General features: G+C 39.0%; 1 protein-coding gene and 1 pseudogene across 6 annotated transcripts in view; both read right to left on the bottom strand.

Annotated features, from left to right (window-relative positions):
- Positions 1-19174, bottom strand: part of THRB (thyroid hormone receptor beta) — a 430248-nt gene that overhangs the window by 90449 nt on the left and 320625 nt on the right. The gene's annotated exons all lie outside the window — the stretch shown is intronic.
- LOC141545244 (U6 spliceosomal RNA) lies at positions 2240-2335 on the bottom strand (annotated as a pseudogene).

The following is a 19174-nucleotide window of genomic DNA, read 5'->3' as shown; positions in this document are numbered from 1 at the left end:
GACTTAGAGAGTTAACTGAGACTTATCCAGGGTCACACAGCTAGGGGCATCAGTGTTGAGGTTTAAATCCGGGTCTTCCTGACTGCAAGATCATTTGTAGTACATCTTGTACTATTCCTTCTATGTTAAAAATCACGATTCATAAAAACCTACATTTAAGTTAGGAAAGCACTTATCAAGTTCCATTGTATACAAGGTGAAAGAGAGAAAGGAGGATGGTTTTGCAGAGAGGAAGTCCTGGCTTCTCTGGCTGTGTGATTCTGGGCAAGTCACTTAGCTTCATGGTACCCCAGGCATCTCCAGGACTAGAAGGCAAAAATGAGTTTTCCATATGTATGCTGATGAGGGAGTGGAAGGAATTTCCACAGAGATGGAACTTCCCAAGATGGATAAAGTCTCAGGGCACTGTAAGTGCAAAAGAGTAGGAAAGAACTGGAGAATTTACTTTCCACTTGAGGTGTGTATGTGTGTGTGTGTGTGTGTGTGTGTGTGTGTGTGTGTGTGTGTGTGTGAGTGTTGGGAGTGGGTGGATAGAACACATACCTAGCTAAGGAGCTGTTAAAATGTGGATTAAAAGGGCACACAATGAGAAGAGAAACAGAGACATCAGAAAAATGTAATCATTGAATAAACAGACACAGATTATGCAAGAGAGAGAACAACAAGGAAGGGAGAATTTTATTTGGGTAGAATCATGTATAGGCTGGAGTGGAAAGGTTAGTTCTGCAAAGGACAGGGGTTAGACTTCTGGCTCTTCTCATCATCTACATGATCTTGGCTCACTTAACCTCAAAGGGCCTCAGTTTCCTTATCTGTAAAATGAGGTTGCTAGGCTACAGGTTCTCCAAGGCCCCTTCCAGCTCTGAATCTACAAGCACATGATTTCACAGCTGCATGATCACAATATTTATATTAGTGAGGGGGTTAAGAACGAGTGGATTTAGAAAAATATATGAAAAATCTCCCGTGTTCCCTATTGTCTCATCTCCGAGTCTCGAAAGCCTCTCCGTTATTCTTCAAGGCCTATCGGCAGTCCTCATCTGCAGGAAACCTCTCTCACACCCATTCTCCCACACTGATCTCTTCTCCCTCTGAATGCCTCCGACAAACACCATTTGTACTCTTCACACTGACGTGCTCACATACTGCCTTGTAAGGCTTTGGAACTTTTGTGTGTACACAGTGTCTCTAGTGATTTGAAGCTCTCCATAATTGTGTCTGATTCTTCTTTTACAGGGTTCTGTACACTGCAGGGCACATAATACATGTTCATTCAATAGAACTCAATGTCATACTTGTTCTTAAGCACACAGTACCATTGACAGCAGAATGTACTTTTAAGCCATTGTATTTCCCATAATCTGGTAGATAATACCACTGGTCTGTGGGGCAAGAAGGCTGCAATTGTCACTGATTTGCCCCAGTTTCTCCCTCATTCTAAAGATGCCTCTTTGTAGTGGATAAGAACAAAGAAAATTCCAGTTCCTGGCTGGTGTCTATGTTTAGTTTTTTATTTTGTCTAATTCTGAGTTTTAGGAGAAGGGAGAATGAGAGAGCTAGATGAGGTATCTTAATGCTCAGGCAATTCGGCTTGGGCCCTGGATATCTGGGTGTTTTTATATAAACAACTGTGTTTGTGCTTTTCCCTGTTGTGTATACACAGAGAAAGTTCAGTGCATAAAATCAGCCCATAATATACCAAAGGATTGGACAATGATGATTCTCTTATGACAAGCGTTGATCATTGTCTCACAAGGTCATCAACAGCTGTACCCTTCCTAGGACCTTTGGCTTTCTCCCCTATTCTGTCCCCTTTGTGGTGTGTTAGATATGACCTTTGGTGACCTGGCAGTCAGTAGTCATGGGACCTTGACATATTGGCTTGAAGGACCACCAGGGAAGCAGCTTGGGAGAACCATATCTTTAGGATTCTCCCCCTCCCCCTACTTTCTGCTCACAATTATGTGAAAATTAGGAATTTACAAGGTTAGTCCAGAAAATATTTTTTCACTAACTTCACAAGAAAGTGACAACACTTGGTATTTTCTCCTGTCACATTCATACTTCCTTTCTTCTCTTTCTAAGCTTTATCATATTTGCAACTGGGTGGTGCAATGGTATCCACTGCTGCACCTGGAGTCAGAAACTCATCTTCCTGAGATCAAATCGGTGCTCCTTATTAGCTATAGGAGTCATTTAATCTTTTTGCCTCAGTTTCCTCACTTGTAATATGAGCTGGAGAAGGAATGTTTCATGAATTTGCCTGTCATCTTTGCACAGGATGATCTTTTCTGTATCGTTCCGATTTTGGTATATGTACCGCTGAAACAAGCACTGAGCTGGAGAAGCAAATGGCAGACCACTCCAGTATCTTTGCCAGGAAAACCTCAAATGGTTTTCAAAGAGATGGACACAATAATAGGTTTGCTTTACCTTTGAGATCACAAAACATGCTGTTCCAAAATATGCTTCTGCTGCTTTCCCCCTATGCCCTTCTAGTCCCAATCTCCCACTGATGAATTCCTCTGGAACCTACTTTTATAAGAAAGACCCAATGAAGCCATCCTTCATTTTCCATGAAATGGGTAACTGTCTCTTTTGGGGACATTTTCTGAAGCAGTTGGAATAAATGAAATCTATTCGACATCATAGGATTATAGGTCCAGAGCTACTAGTGACTCCATTTGAGATGAGGAAAGTGAAGTTTCTAAATCTCAAGAGAAAGGTCACTCAGGAAGTGAGAGAGAGAACTCAGATTTCCACCCAAGTCACATGATTCCAAACCTAGCATTCTTTCCACCACATCAGGTTCCTTCTGTTGGGACTCTCAACTAAGGTAATGCAGTAAGGGGTTTGGGGACCTTAATAATAGTCTATATTGTCCATGATTATGCCCATATATGTGTTTAAAGGAAATCAATCAAAGGGTCAGGTTACAGGCACTTCACCTGATTGGATCTGAGAACTGAAGCTCTCCCACTGAGAAGAAAAATCAACTGCTAGATTAACAAGGTGGATTGCTCCCAACCTCCATAAACGTGGTGGGGCTCAATATATTTTGAATTTCAGTCCTGCTAGAAAAAACGGAGTTAAAAAAGAGATGAAAAAAAAAAAGTAATTTTAAAAAAGAAGGATGAAAAATGAACGAGAAACTTGCTGGCAGGATGAAAATATACAGATGTCTTTGTATTTATGAACAATGGGGTATAATTATGGAACCACAAAGAAAAAAAACCCTGCCTAATTGCTATAATATTAGTCAACGAGGCCCAAAGCAAGGGAAAACTCTTTCCTGGGGCCCCCAGAAGAAGCTCCCTGAAGTTCATCATTTATGCCCTGTTTTGTCACTAATCTTCAGGTTGGGTTCCTTTGGCTCGGTTAAGTAGATTTTGCTTAGCATATGAGAAGAATTACAGCTGTTGCAGAAATATTTGGCCTTCTGAATGACGAATGCTTAGAAGAGGTAACAGATGGTTATGTGGGTGTTGGTTTTCTCCTGTCTGGGATGCACAGAACATACTGTTTATACCTTGCTGCCAAGGATTCAGAAGCCAGTTGGAACTCACCTGGTTACAAGGTAGTCCATTTAGTCTAGGAGGTCTCATGGTACAGTGCATAGAACTCTTGTTTAGAGGATTTGTATTCAAATTCTACCCCTTATTATTTTTGTGAATTTAGCAGATTAGTTTAAACTCCCAGGCTCCTAAAATGAAGGGTTCAGACTAGATAGGTTCAGAGGCTCCTTTCGGCTCTGGATCTAGGATCCTCCCTATTACCTGTAAACAGCTCTTCAAGAATGGGTTGCTTTTTAACCTCTCCTTATCTCCCATGGGGATGCTTATAAAAAGCTCTCATGTGGTATCCTTCATTCTGCAAATCCCTGATTCTGGATTTGCCTGAGGCATAATTGTAGATAAAGTTGTTAGTTTTACTCCAGCAACTACAGAGGAAGGCCTTGGTGAGCCAGCCTTGAAAATATTCCTGTTACTTTCCAGTCACTCTTATTCAGTCTGTCAGTATCCTAGGCTAGGGATTAGAAAAGTGGATTTAAATAAAAAACAACAACTTGTTTTAGGATTTCCACAGAATATTCAAAATGGCAGCCAAGAAAGCCAGTGACATTGTAGGTAGCATTAAGAGAGAAATGGTGGTCAGTATTAGGGTGGGGGTAATTCTGCTTTATTGTCTCCTGGTCAGGCCATATCTGAAGGATGATATTCAGCTCTGGATGCCACATTTTAGACAGGATAGTGTTCAACTGGATGGTGTCCAAAGGAAGGCAATGATGATGGTGGACCTCAAGTTCCTACTTTATGGAGATCTGTTTATGGAACTGGGGGATGTTTAATATGGAAAAGACTCAGTTTCCCAACGTGGAGAAATGGGATGAGCAGAAGAAGAGATGATAGTTATCTGGAGGGTTGTCCTGTGGAAGATGTGGATTGAACTTGTACTTGACCCCACAGGGTAGAAACAGAAGCAGTGGGGAAAATGGCAGAGAGAAATTTTAGCCTTGTGGTGAGCAAGAACGACTTGTATTCCTAACAAAGGGGAATGGATTTTCTCACAGATAGTGGGCCTCCACTTCCCTGGGGATCTTCAAGCAATAACTGCCGTGTAACCATGATCATGTAATGTAGAGGGGCTTCAGGAGAAAGTGACCTGAAGGGGACCACTGAGGCACCTGCCAATTCCCAAATGCTATGATTCTACAGATTTCTTGGAAATTTCTTTCATATTTTCCATAAGACAAGAAGCCAGGCTTCAGACTGATACAGACATTTCCTCTCTTTGGGACAAAAAACATTTCATTCCGGAAAGGTTGACTGTTCACATTCTATTCAAGGACAAAGCAATCATGAGATTCTTCTCTATTTTTGGTAAGTTGATGAGTCCAATTTTTCCAGGATGTAAATTACACTTTGGGAAACTGGGTTAATTCTTCCAGGCTCCTAGGAAACTATTGACAGCAAAGGTCCCCAAGAGAAAAAGGGGTATTCTAACTCTCTAGAGGGTCAAGTTTTCTCCCTCAGAAGCATGTTTACCCCTAGAAGAATTGAATTTAACATATGCTACCTATGGGACACATACCAACCCCAAATACCAAATGGTTTGGATAATTCACTTGGAGAATGCTCGGATCAGAGGCTCTGCTATAGCCCTACTCAGCAGGAGATTAAAATGTGAAGGCAGGTCCATTGGACTTCTTGTCTGACCTTATCACACATCTCTCCTCATCACGAATGACCCTGACCTCCATATTAGGCTGATTTCTCTTTGTCTCTTCCTCATATAATATTAATTGTTACTTTTAGATCCTTCATTATGTTCCCTTTCTCAGGCTGAAAATCCTTCTTGAAACTCCAACTCCACTCAGATAATGCCTCTAGGCAGCTAGGTGGATCAGTGGACAGAGTTTTGGTCCCGGAGTTAAAATGACCTGATACTACTTTTGTGACCCTGGGCAAATCGCATAATGTCTTATTGAGTCAGTTTCCTCATTTGTAAAATGTGGATAATCATAGTACCTATCTCAGGGTTTGGGGAGGATTAAATTATATATGTAAAGTCCCTTACAAGCCTTAATGTGCTATATATTAAATAGTAGCTGTTATATTAGTCTTGAAATCCCTCGAATCTTATTAATCTTTCAGGGAAAAACTCAGCATCTCCATCTCTCTGAGACTTTTCCCAATGATTTAGGACCATCTCTTGCTAATTTGTACTTCTATTCTAGATTTGGTTTATACCACAAAGAATAACAGAGAAGAACCTAAGAGGCCATCCCATTCCATCCCCCTCAGCCCCAAATTTTAAAAGGCCTCCCAGCCTGGGGACCTGCAGTGAAGGTAAAATCCCAACCTCTTGAGGCTGCCTATCTTACTTTGGGGCCCCATGAAGATGAAGAGCTCACCTTCTTTGTTCACTACTTAGTTTTTGGAAAGTAGGCTCAAGTGAAAACAGAAATATCCACTGAAATTTAATTTCATGGCATGTAATAATGAGCCATGAAAGCAGATATCTGGGTTTTATGGGGTGACAGATTCTTCATAACACATATTTGGTCTACACAGAGGGAGGCAGACATGGATCATTCATCTCGTTTCATATGTGAGAAAACTAAGACTCGCTGAGATGATTCTGACTTGCTCCAATGTCACATGGTCAATAGGAAGTAGAAAAGGACTTACATTTGAGTACTTGTCAGTGTTCTTTCAATTTTACCTCTGCTGTTTCTCAAAGAATACTTTCAACAAAAGTCCTTCTTCAATGCCCCAATTACTAGCTTCTCTATCCCCAAATCACCTTCCATTTTGTTTTGTATATACTAATATATGATGGTATTATCTCCACTGATAGAATGTAAACTCACCAAAATCAAAGACTTTCCTTTTTGTCTTTTGTATCCTCTAGGTGCTCAATAAATGCTTATTGATTAATTGATGTATGGAGACTAAATGGTCTTTATGATTGTCAATCAATTATTAAATGCTTACTAAAGACTGATTGTTTTTTATCCTTCATTCTCTAAGAAAACCTTGACATCAGGGAAGTGATAGCATGATATGTAAGTGAATTAGATTTAAATGAGGCAGAGCTGGGCAAAGTGGAAAATTTTATTTTCTTCTCCAGAGCCATCTGGATCCAGTGGTCCCATGCAGATCAGGATGACTGAAGATGGCCCCCGATGCCGTGGGAGACCTTGGCCTTTTTAAGCTCAAGTCTTTAATGAGTCTTAGTCTGAGGAAGGCAACATGGCCCTAAATATGTAGGAATATCACTGGACCCAAATGAAGAATCAGGACTCAGATGACGGGCTGTCCATGACTGGCACCAAGCTACCTTTCCAGCTTCATTTGACATCACTGTCTCTCATTCATTCAAAATTGCAGCCAAACTGAACCATGCAGTATTCCCTGAGTTTAACATATTGTTTGTTTAATCAATCAACTAATTAAATTAATTAATTATGCTTCTGTAAATTTGCATAAGTCATCCCTCACACAAAGAATATCTTCCCTTTTCATTTCTCTCATCCAGTTTCCTTCTTTTCCTTCAAAGTTCAACTCAGAGGCTACACACACCTCCTTCAGAAAACTACCCCTGATTTTCCCCTCCTTCAGGTAAAAGTATTCTAGCCCCCTCAAATTCTCCCAGAGTGCCAGGTCTGAATAAGTAATTGACTCCTACCACTTCTTATTTGTGTTAATCTTATCTATGTTCTGTTGTGTCCCTAGTGGAATGCATGAGCTTTGAAGGCAGGGGGGTTTTGTAATTAAAAACATTTTGTATCCTCTAGCACAGATTTGTATATAAATCCTTGATCAATGTTTTTTGGCAGGGTTCCTCCCCTCCCCAAATGACTCTGCTACAAAAACAATCAATAAAAGGTATCTTCAAAATAATAAATGTTTGTTGTATTGGTCAACCTGCTATCTGGGGGAGAAAAGGGGGAGGACATTAGAACAAAAGGTTTGGCAATTGTCAATATTGCAAAATTACTCATGCATACATCTGGTAAATAAAAACTATTAAAAATACATATTTGAATAATTATAAATAATAAAAAGTTAAACTGACTTCTGATCAGAGAACAAAAGGAGAACCTTCATGCTTCTGCAAATCCTATTCAATAAGACTCTTTGCACTTAGGTATCTGGTACTTGGGAAATAAATCCTGACTATCAGCATGTTCACTGGAGGTGAAAGAATCAAACTGAATAGAAAATTGGTGTGTTCATGTAGACGGCTAATATTTCCTGCTCAATCTTAATACTCTTTTCAAACCTGGCATTTTCTCTCTGTAGCTCAGCCATCAAGGGTTGTTTTTCTAATTAAGGTTCCCTCTGCAGCGCCGCCTCCCTCCTCTCCATAAATTTCCCAAATCAGGTACAGCTGTGCTTGGAAGGATTCTGTTTCTCACAACTTTGAGCCATCTGCTGGGGATGATGGTTTTGCAAAGGTCAGTGGCTGCTCATGGTGGTTATGGGCTGGCTGTCAAAAAGGGAGGAATTGGGAATAGAGCAGGAATGTGCCATGATGACCAGGAGGGGACAGGAGCTGGTCCTTTTTCAGGACACACACAGTGGCTGTGGAAGTACAACATGTCCCCATAAAAGAACAGAAGTGAAGGGCAGATTTCCTTGGGAATGTAGGGAGAACACCAAGTGCAAAGCAATAAGCACTTCTGATTTGTTCCACAGAGCATCAGAAGGACCAGGAAAAACATGGGGTTTGGGAAGTTGAGGCAATGATCTTTGCATTCAATTTATTCTGCAATAATTGAGTACTGATTGAATAAGGCATTGGGGAAATGAAGGGGAAAAAAAAAGAGAGTCCCTGAATCTCAAAGAACTGATATTGTTTTATGGGAAAGTTATTATTTACAGAAATAAACATATGCACAATATATGCTACCCTATTCAATTTTTTTGGAGGAGTCCAGTGGAGAGTGTTACTATGTGGGGGATTATGTGGGATGCCAGGAAAAGCCTCTGAGAGAGAAGCTAGGGATTCTATGAGGAGGGTATGAGAGAGGGTATTACAAGAGTCAGGAGAAAGCCGATGGTACATAGGGAATGATTTTCTTGCAGAGTACATATGAGGGAAGAATGGGAGATCAGAATGGAAATATTGGTTGGAATTAGATGGCTAAGAGCTTTGAGCATCAGACAAAGATTTTGTATTTATCTTAGAGAAGTATTACTCAAGAAACCAGTATCTTAGAAACAGGAAACATGTGAAATGAGCTTCCCATGATTCAACAGAAACCAAATGAATAATCGTTTTCATGCTGTTAATATCACCTTGGTTATGGTGAGCATCCTTGGCCAGGGCCATCAAGGGCCCCGAAGCTATTTCCTTTGGTGGGAGGAGGGGGACCTGGTCCCTTATCTTTGCATAAGACAGTTTTGGTCTGAATGGAGGGTGATTTTTCCAAAGAAAAACTAAAACTGAAAAAACAACTGTTGCTCCTCTGACATGTTCTCAGCTAAGTCACAGCTACTGTCAAATGGTAACCGTGTGTGTAATAAGGACCAGGCCCAACAACAGCTTCATCCAAGAGGGCACCTTCCTCTTATTCTTCAGCCTTAAGTTCTGGGAGAAATTTGGATGGGAATGCTAATGTAAACCACTACTATTTACTCCATTTTTTGGGAAGTATTGTGGAACTTCTGCTGTGGAAAGTCTTTCCACAGATACAGCCCAGCAGCTCTTCCATGTCTCACAGTTTTTGAGTCACCTGTTGTACCAAGAGAGCTTGTACCAAGAGAGTTGTACCAAGAGTGTTGTACCACTTGCCTAGGGTCACACAGCTAACAGCTATCAGAAGTGGAGATTTGGATACAGGTCTTGTCTAAGGCCAAACTTCTGTCTGGGCCTTTAACGTCTGCAAAGCTTGTTTCCACGTGATTATATCATTTGAGCTCCAGAGCAGCTAGGTGAAATAGCCACAGTCAATAGAATATGGGACTTGGCGTCAGAAAAATCTGGATTTGATCCCAACTCTGATACCCCTCAGCTGTGTGAAATTATCTGACTCCTTCAAGGTTATTTTTTATTTTATAAAATGAGGATAATAGGGGGTGTTCCCAAAGCAATTAAAGTATTAAATGATACTAAGATTTTTGGGATACTCTTGAATATCTATCTTACATGAGAGAACATATAGAAAGGGCTCTGCAAAGCTTTAACCTCCAACGTTACTTTTACCATTTTGTAGGAAAGTGAGGAACAGGGAGGTAAAATATCTTGTTCACAGTCATACAGCTAGTATGAGTTAGCAGTAGGACTTGAATACAAGTCCTCCTGAATCTGAGTACAGGACTCCATTGGGATGAACCAATGATTTCCTCAGGACCTAGCCAGAGAGGGGCTAGGGGTCAGGTACAGGACAGATAGAAGGGATGCTCTGGAAGGAAAGGGACTACCAATGCCAGGTGCCCTGAATCTCACGGTCCAGGATACAAAATATATTTGTTTTCTAAGTGATTTCTTCTGAAAATATCTTAAAACACAAAGGGCTAGTAGGAGAGGGCCCAATGTAATGGACAGAGGGACCTGAGCAGCTGGATTTGAATCTTGCCTCTTTCATCACTATCTGTTGGAATTTCCCACTCTCAGCTTACTTTCTTCACTCATTATCTGATGGCATTGATAATGTGAGCTCAGGTGACTTCCATGTCCAGATCTATGGTTCCAGTATTTAGGAAGGTAATCCCTGGGCAAAATCCTAAATCCATTTGAAGTTTGTCTTAGGAAAGTTCTTCCATTCCTTTCCATAATCGATTTCCTCTCTTCCCCCAAGAGTTCTCATTCTCATGGTGCCCTCCATTTGGCCTGTCCAAAGCCTCATGTTTGCAGCACCTGAGGGGACTATCATCAAATCCCTAACTTGTATGTGACTGATTTTTAACTGTTAGGAAGAAAATAATTGGAGAACATTAATTGACGCTATCATATTAATGACAAGACTTAAGTCTTCTAGACTCAAGGAGGTTGATTAACCAACAAATATTTAGTATGGTTTCTGACAGTGTGAAGTCAATATTTTGGGATAGAGTACAAACTTATATCATACTAGATTGGAAGCTCTTTGTTGCCAAGGAAGTATGTTCTTTTTCTTTCTCTGACCTACCAAAGTGCTTTATATAAACATGATTCTTCATGCATCTTACAGATTTGGAACACAAAAACACCTTAGTCCTCATCTAGTCAAAAGCCCTCGTTTTCTAGATAAGAAAAACCAAGTCTCAGAGATGTAAAATTATATAACTAAAGTCGCAGCGATGATGAACAAGATCAGCATCATAATAGAAAACTAGGTCATTGACCAAAGAGTCAAAGATTTAGAAGTAGCAGGAGCCCAGGTAATATCTAGTGTAAGTCTTCTATTTTACAGATGGGGAAACTGAGGCCTAGAGGGGTTATCTAACAAATAAGATCAGAGGTAGGACTAGAATATGGGCCTTCTAATTCTAGAGATGATTTTTTTTTTCTTCTGCCCTATCATAGGATCTTCCTTACTTCTAACTTCAAACATTTTAACCTTTAAATTTCTACCTGATACAATACAATATATATATTTTTATACATACATACAATTTCTCTTAAAAAAGAACAAAACAAAAAACAAGGTGGTCTCAGATTTAGACATATCCAAATTAACATGGTAATTATACAACACTAATGTGGCTATGAAATCCAAAGCTAGACACAGGCAATTAATCAGAGAGATAAGAATGAGGATAATTTCCCTTAACTTCAAAGCCTTAGAAACATATTTGACTTACCACTGGGCCAGGGAATGTCAGAGCCAAGTGGAGCTGACCCTCCTTGGGCTGCCCTGTACTAGGCCATTTCTTGATTTTCTCACTAGGTCTTCTCTGGGAGAGATTTCACCATCAGACCGGAGAAGGTCCCGGGTGAAGAGACATTTCCTAAGAGCTATTCGTATAAAATAATCCAATGGATCTTCATTAAAGGATTCCTCAGATGAGCAAAAAGGATGTGAGAGTTTGGACCTGAAGCAGGGAATGATTCCATTCAGCTTAGCCCCAGCTCGGGGAAGCACCCAACTTCCAGATTTGACCAGGTCCCCGTGTGCTCTATCTCCATTCCCTTGGAAAACTATCCTCTGTCTGTGTGAGGGATCCAGTCATGGGTGGAGCCCAACCTGGATGCCTCATTCGGGATCTGGAAAGCCCTCCTTGCCAGTCCTGTCTGCCAGCAACTTTATTGGAAAATCCCTCTTCACAAGCCTCATCAGGCACACTCAGCTAGCCCTGGCCACACAGTTACTGCATTCTGAAGACAGATCCCAGCTTTGTCTATCCCTGCACGTGTGACTATTGTTGGTGCTGAACAAATCAATTATTTGTAATCCAAATTGTTATGCTATTAAGGCCTTGTCAATGAAATGCCTTTTCTAAAATTCATACATGCTGTAAATTTCATTTCAAGCAAAGTGAACACTTTCCCCATTTCTATTGATCTCTATGGCTTGACAGCTGAATGATTACATTCAAGGCTGTTTTTCTTCCTTCTGAAATTTATGAGATCAGCTCATTGCCATTGCTTCTAAGAACAGAATTCGTATTTAGTTACAAAAAAGCAGCATCTTATCCTCCCCCAGGCTGGAGTGTGTAGAACATAAATATGAAAGTGCAAAAGTCCAGGACTTGCTCCAGGCCCGCTGCGATCGAAACCGCACTGACAAAGAGAAGAAGAATGAGGGGATGATGATCACAAGTATGATGATACAAATAACTTCCAAATGATATGAGCTGAAAAGCTCTAGAAATGTGGAGTTCTAGTAGATGAAATTAAAATCGTGTGGGACCAAGATAAAGTTCCTATCATCCCCATCAGCCTGTCTGCTTTAGGAACCTTTCCAAGAATGTTTTCAAAAAGACTCCATAAACAGATAGAAATAAGGATAAAGAGAGGGGAGTAGACAGACAAATAAATAGAGAGATAAGCAGGTGAACAAACTAAAAACAGAGAAAAAGAGAGCTATAGATAGACTGAACTAGATAAAGATATGTAGGCATAGAGATGAGAGAAATTGAAACAGACTGGTAGGCATAGATAAACAGAGATAGAAATAGATAAACAGATAGATTTAGATAGAAATAGACAAAGAGAGATAGATAAACAGATAGAAATAAAGATAGACAGATAAATAGATAAACAGAAATAGATATGGATAGAATTAAACAAGCAGATAGAGATAGATAAACAGAGATAGACAGCAATTGACAGTGATAAAAATAGATCTAGATAGAATTAAATTTTTTTTACATTATATATATATGTTTATTGAATACCAAACATTTATCAGAGAAACTTGATATGAGTACTATTTTCCATAATTCACTATCTATCTTATTCTACATGCATTTAGTTTGCTTGTACAGAATAGGTAGAATTAAATAAACAGAAATAGACTGGATAGAAATAAAGTCATATTGACATTGTGATGGAGACAGAGATAAACAGATAGATTTTAAAGAGATAGAAATAAAGACAGACAAATAAATAGACAAACAGAAATAGATATGGATAGAATTAAACAAGCAGATAGAGGTAGGTAGGTAGAATTAAATAAACAGAAATAGATTGGATAGAAATAAAGACATATTGACATTGTGATGGAGACAGAGGTAAACAGAGCAAGAGAGAGATAAACAAAGATAGGCAGACATAGATATAGAGAGCCAGAGATAGAAATAAGACAAATAAACAAAGATAGATGTAGACAGAAATACAAATAGAGATGAATAGAGATAGACAGAAATAGAAATAGATAAAGAGATAGACGTAGACTTAGAGCTAGAGATAATAAAGATAGATAGAAAAAGCACTTCTTAAGCACCTACTATATGTCAAGAAAATCAAGCAGTTCTTATTTTAAGATGCTCATATTCTCATAGTAGAAGGGAGCCGGGAAGGGGCAAGAACAAAGAGACCAACTTATGTCCCAATACCTTCATTCAATGACAAAGAGCAGTTATTTCATCCATGTAGGCAAGAATCCATCAAACATTAAACAGAAATAAATAAATGACCATAAAATGTTGACTTCTTTCCTGATCGCTTGGATGGGAATTCTGTAGAATATTAAGATGAGAATAACAGTGAATAATAATGATGATGCCCACAGAAGACTTGAAAGTTCACAAAGCACTTCACATAGATTGTCTTCCTTGAGTCTCCTAACATGCCTGTGATGTGGGCAATCCAGGCCTTGTTATTTCTGCTATACCAATGAGAACCTAAGGTCCATGAAGTTGTGACTTGCCCAGTCACATGTCATACCTGGGATTTATGAAGCAAATATCAATTATGGGCTTGCAATATAAGTAAAACACTGCCTATTTAATAAAAGGGTTAGATGTCTACTAAATAGACAGTAAATAGAATTATCAAGTTTTGCAAGTGGGAAAATTTGAGTAAACACTTCAGTAAATTAATTCTTCTGGTTATGGGAAAGTGACCAAAGAAGGCTGATCCAGTTGGAGGTAGTAAAAGAGTTTTGGAGCCTTTGAAGAAGAGATATTCTCATACAATAGGTATTAACTTCCACCATTAAACACATCATCAGATCCCAGAGCATTAACAATTAACAAAACAAATAACCAAAGGCTACAGGAAGATCGTATGTTCACTCAGAATAAATTAAAAAAGAGATGCACAGAAATAGTTAAGAATGATCAATGCAAACAGAATTTGGATGCTCTCAAAAATTAGGCTCATAAGATTAATGATCTACAGTTTGAAGTGATCTTGAATGTCATTCAGTCCAATTCCCTCATTTTGCACTTGCGGGGAATTGAGGCTCAGAGAGGTTGTGACATGTCTTGGGTGATGTGGTTAATGTGTCACCTGCCTTCTAACTCCCAACACTGTGTGCACACACTGCATTTTGCTACTTGTGAACTAGGCTGATAATGTTCTGCCTTGTTGATGACCTTCATTACTAGAGATGTAGCAAGAATTCAGAAAAAAAGAATACTGGGTGTGAAGCCAGGAGACCTAAGTTGAATCCCTACTCCAACATGAAGTAACTATGGGCAACTCTGGCTGATACCTGTAGTTGTAGGGTTGTTGTAAATACTTTGCAAATTTTCAGTTTAATAAACACCTACTAAGTGCAGGGCACTGTGCTAGGGACTGGGGACATGAATATAACCAGGGCTTACCACATGCCCAGACCATCTAAAATAGCATTACCCATGTGGGAGGCACTTGGGAGCTGTTCCTGGGAACCAGGGGAACTGGCACATGAATGAATAATTATGGTGGTCTACTTTGTGCTTGGGAACATCTTCTTTCTGTTGGCCAAGTAGATATCATTGGCTGATTGGGACAGGCTGTCTCTTGCTGGTACATCCCAAGAAGAAGTATTTCTCTTATTGCAGGTACACTATGTAGTAAAAGGGGAGGACCTGTGGCTCCTATTAATGGGCTTGAGATTCTGGTTTTGTTTTGTTGTCCTTTTTGTTTCAAGATATAGGGAGAGTCATGGAGATTTTTAGAGCCAGGAATTCAGCAGGATGTTTTTTGCAAGTCTTTTTGGGAAATCCTGACAACCAAGACATTAGCCCAGTGTGGCTTTGGACTTGGCAGCTGGCAAAACTAATGGTACATGTAGGAACTGAGATAAGTTGTGAACCTAATTCCTCTTAGTCAAGAAACTGAGGTAGTCTGTGTGGGGGAGAGGGTGAGGGGATACACCTCTGAAATATTGGGGGAAATGCTTAAATGTTCTTGCTATCCCAATAAAGTAAATATTTAATATTGTTTTGTAAAAGCCAATTTGACTTTTAAGTGTTTAAATGGCACTGAGGTGCTACTCATTGGGCCCCTAAAATGGAGAGAATACAAATGGTAGAAGATCTAATCAATGGTAGAACAAATAAACTCCCAGCAACTCCCTCAGTACACTGGAGAAGAAATGGGGAGAGAAATATAACCTCAGAGAGTGAGGCTAGAATTAAACTTTGTTCACATGTAGATAAAAAACATACAAGCCTATCTTCATGGAACGTTTACTAGAGACAAGCTGGAAGTGCTACTTATAATACATCTCTTATTGTATTATCACTAAAATTCTCATTCATTTTTCTCTCCTATACAAATCCCTAAGAATAAGAACAAAATACTTAGCATATAGTATTCTTCCAGGGATGGTTTTTGTCATAGTACTCATTAATATGAGGCAATGTTTTGGGCCTATCTGAGGACTAAGTTAGCTTTTGACAGGCTTGTTATGAGAATGCTGATGACCAGGTGACACCTATAAAATAATAATTGTAATGTAGAGAGTATAGCATTTGGGATTCTGGTAGGAAGTAAGGCAGAGGTTGCCAACTCCACCATTTAGCTCCATCTGGTCCTCCTTATTCATTCATCTGAATTGATTTTCATGGCAACCAGGGAGTATTATGGGAGTTGAAAAGAATCCCTCCACAACAGGTCCATCCTGTGCCTTTGCAGTGTTGTTAAATAGAGTTCCTGGAATGCCTGGAAAGGACCCAGGCTTCTGACCCAAAGTTATGTTTGAAATTGGAAGGAATTTTTGAACCACAGCACAAATAAGAGTTTATTCTGAGGCACTCCTAGGAAAAATCAGTTCAGAAACAAACATTAAAATGCTCAAGGGAATTCTATAGCTAGCTGGCTAGGGGTACAAGGCACAAAAGAGCTAAAATAGCCTTGGACTATACATTCCAGAGCTAATAAAACTTTTTCCTTGAATGGGCAGGAAGCTGTATTTTTCCTGCTATTTGGGACTGCACTTTGGAAGTATGAGTTGTCCTAACCTGGGCTGAAGATAAGGGTGTTTTTTTTTTTCTTTTTCTTTTTCTTGTCCCTCCCCCCCCTTTTTTTGGCCATATCCTTTGATTAAATGTCAATAAGCAAACTTGTCAGTGGGAACTCATGAGCTACAGAGGCTGAAGGAATTTTCTGAGATACATGTTTGGGATAGGAGTGGGGAGTCCGGGGTCTATCATGACTAATCATCAAGATATGATGACTCACATTTCTAAAGTGCTGAAAGGTTACAAAGTGCTTTCCTCCTACCAGGGATGCAGAAGTTTCATTTGTGGAAGAAATGCTGCCATTACACAATCTTCCTCTCTAAGAAGTAATGGTCACATATGATCATTGTCACTTTGAGTGAGTCACTGAAGCAAAGCTCCATTCTTCCAGATGATTTATCAATAGGAACATAATTTTCATTTGTTATTTGGGCAAATTGGGGCTCTAAAGTACCAGTGCCTTCCTATGTCTTACTGAGAAAATGAAATTGATTCCTAGAAAGTCTTGTGTCTAGAATAACCATTTGAGTTTTCTACTTTTACAAAAGAATCAGTGCCTTCCCCCTCTAATTATTAATGCTTAACTTCTGCAATACTGACTTGTCCTCTTTTCTGATATTTCTGAGTGTCCTAGAGAACAGTGGAATTCAATCAAAAGTGAAATTAGCCATGACTTTACTTTTTTGCCATGATCACCAAATGGAACTGATACTGAGATTGATGTAAAAAAAAAAAATAGCATGAGAGAAAAAAAAAAAAAAAAAGATTGGATTCCATGGGATAATTTTCAAAATGATACCGTGATCTGAGTCTGAGTGGCTTGCTCCAAATTGTAATCCCAATTTATTATTTCATTTAAAAAATGCTCTGAAAATAGATTTAATCACAAGACAAAAATAGAAAAACTACACTATGTGTCAGAGCAATATTATTTAATATTGTTTTAGACCATTTAAAATTAGATAGTATTAAATACTTGAGAGTATACCTGCCACATAAACACACAACACTTTTACACAAATAAAGTCAGATCTAAATAACTGAAGTAATATTTATTGTTCATGAGTAGGTATAATCAATATAACAAAAAGTGACAATTTTACCTAATTAATCTATTTATTCAATGATACCCCAATTAAATTATTAAAAAAAAATCTTACTGAGAAAAAATAACAACAAAGTTCATATGGAGGAACAAAAGATCAGGGACTTCAAAGAAACCAAGGAAAAAAGATGTAAAGGAAGCAGATTCAGCAGTATCAGACCTTAAACTTATATTACAAGGTAAGATTATTGTTGAAGTAAAAAATGAATAATTCTGATTATTATTATTTTTTTTCCCCCGAAGCTGGGGTTAAGTGACTTGCCCAGGGTCACACAGCTAGGAAGTGTTAAGTGTCAGAGATCAAATTTGAACTCGGGTCCTCCTGAATTCAGGGCTGGTGCTCTATCCACTGTGCCACCTAGCTGCCCCCAATTCTGATTATTTTTAAATTCAAATTTTCTTGTACAAATAAAACATGCCTCTAGAAGGAATGCAGAAAATTGGGGGGAAAAACTTTCCTAGACAGTCTCCCAGATGGGATGTGATTGGATTGGAATATTGCTGTGGTATAGGAAATTAGGAGCTGCTTGATTTAGAAGAACATGGAAAGACTTGGACTTTTGAAGGAAAATGCATCTACCTCCATGGAAAGAGACACAGTATGGCATCACATATATGTGGGAGTGTATATGTGGATGTTTATAGATTTCTATCTATTTGTATATCTATCTACACTTAATTATAGCCTTCTTAGGGTGGAGATAGAGGCCTGGGGGGTGGGTGGGAAGGAAAGGGAAAAATAAAGGTAAAAGTACAGAGCAGAGAACAAAAGAAAACCTACACGGAAGCAAAAAACTGGACAGCCTTGAAAATAATATGTAATATTTTTATATAGGTTTTCTTGAAATGGAACTTTATTGTTTGTTTTGTATTGAATTCCCTCTTAGTTCTGCTGAGTACATGGCAATTTTTTTTGCCTCTTCTAGTTCTGTATTTAAGTAAAAAATAAAACTTATAAAACTGATCTAAAGATGAAATGGTGGGGGAATCGTTGACCTTTCTGCTTATTATTTTCTCCTTTTTGTCAAAAAGGAAAAGAAAAGAAAACATAAAAATATGGAGAAAGGGTTTTAAAAGTAGCCTTAAGTACTATACTCCAGCTGTATTCTATTCAGCTGTCCTGTTCTTTTCAGGTCACATCTAGAGTCTAGTGTTTAGTTCTGGGAAATGTATTTTAGGAACGCCTTTGATAAGCTGTGAGAGTACCTAACAATGGCCAACAAGGACAGAAAAGGGCCATGTGAGCAGACTTGAAGTAAATGGGAATGTTTAATTAGGAAAGAGGGCCTGTCGGGAAGGACATCTCTTGATAGTTTTCTTCAGGTATTTGATGATTGTCATCTGGAAGAAGGCTTAGGCTGATTCTACTTGGTCCTAGAGGACAAAATTAGGACCACTAGTAAACTGTTACAGAGAGGAGGTCTGATTTTAGGGGAAAAAGCTTCCCAATGATCTGAGCCATCTAGAAAGAAAAGGACCCATCTTGAAGTATATCACAGATGGGATTTTTTTTCCTAGTAGTCAAGCCATAGCATTTCTTTAGCATCAGTGATGTGCTGGGCACTGTGCTCAGCACTGGGTGAGAGTTGGATGAGATGGCCTCTGGAGGAGGAGGTCCTTCTAAACTTGAAATTCTAGAGGCAATCAGTGTGGGAAAGAACCCACAACTACCTGAAGTGAAAGTTAAAAAGAACCTGAATGAGTATTTGCATGACATAATTCTAGTTATTTCTTCTTCACC

This window comes from Sminthopsis crassicaudata, chromosome 5 (assembly GCF_048593235.1).
Source record: "Sminthopsis crassicaudata isolate SCR6 chromosome 5, ASM4859323v1, whole genome shotgun sequence".
In the NCBI taxonomy this organism is placed as follows: Eukaryota; Metazoa; Chordata; class Mammalia; order Dasyuromorphia; family Dasyuridae; genus Sminthopsis; species Sminthopsis crassicaudata.
This window is presented reverse-complemented; position numbering and strand designations above follow the sequence as displayed.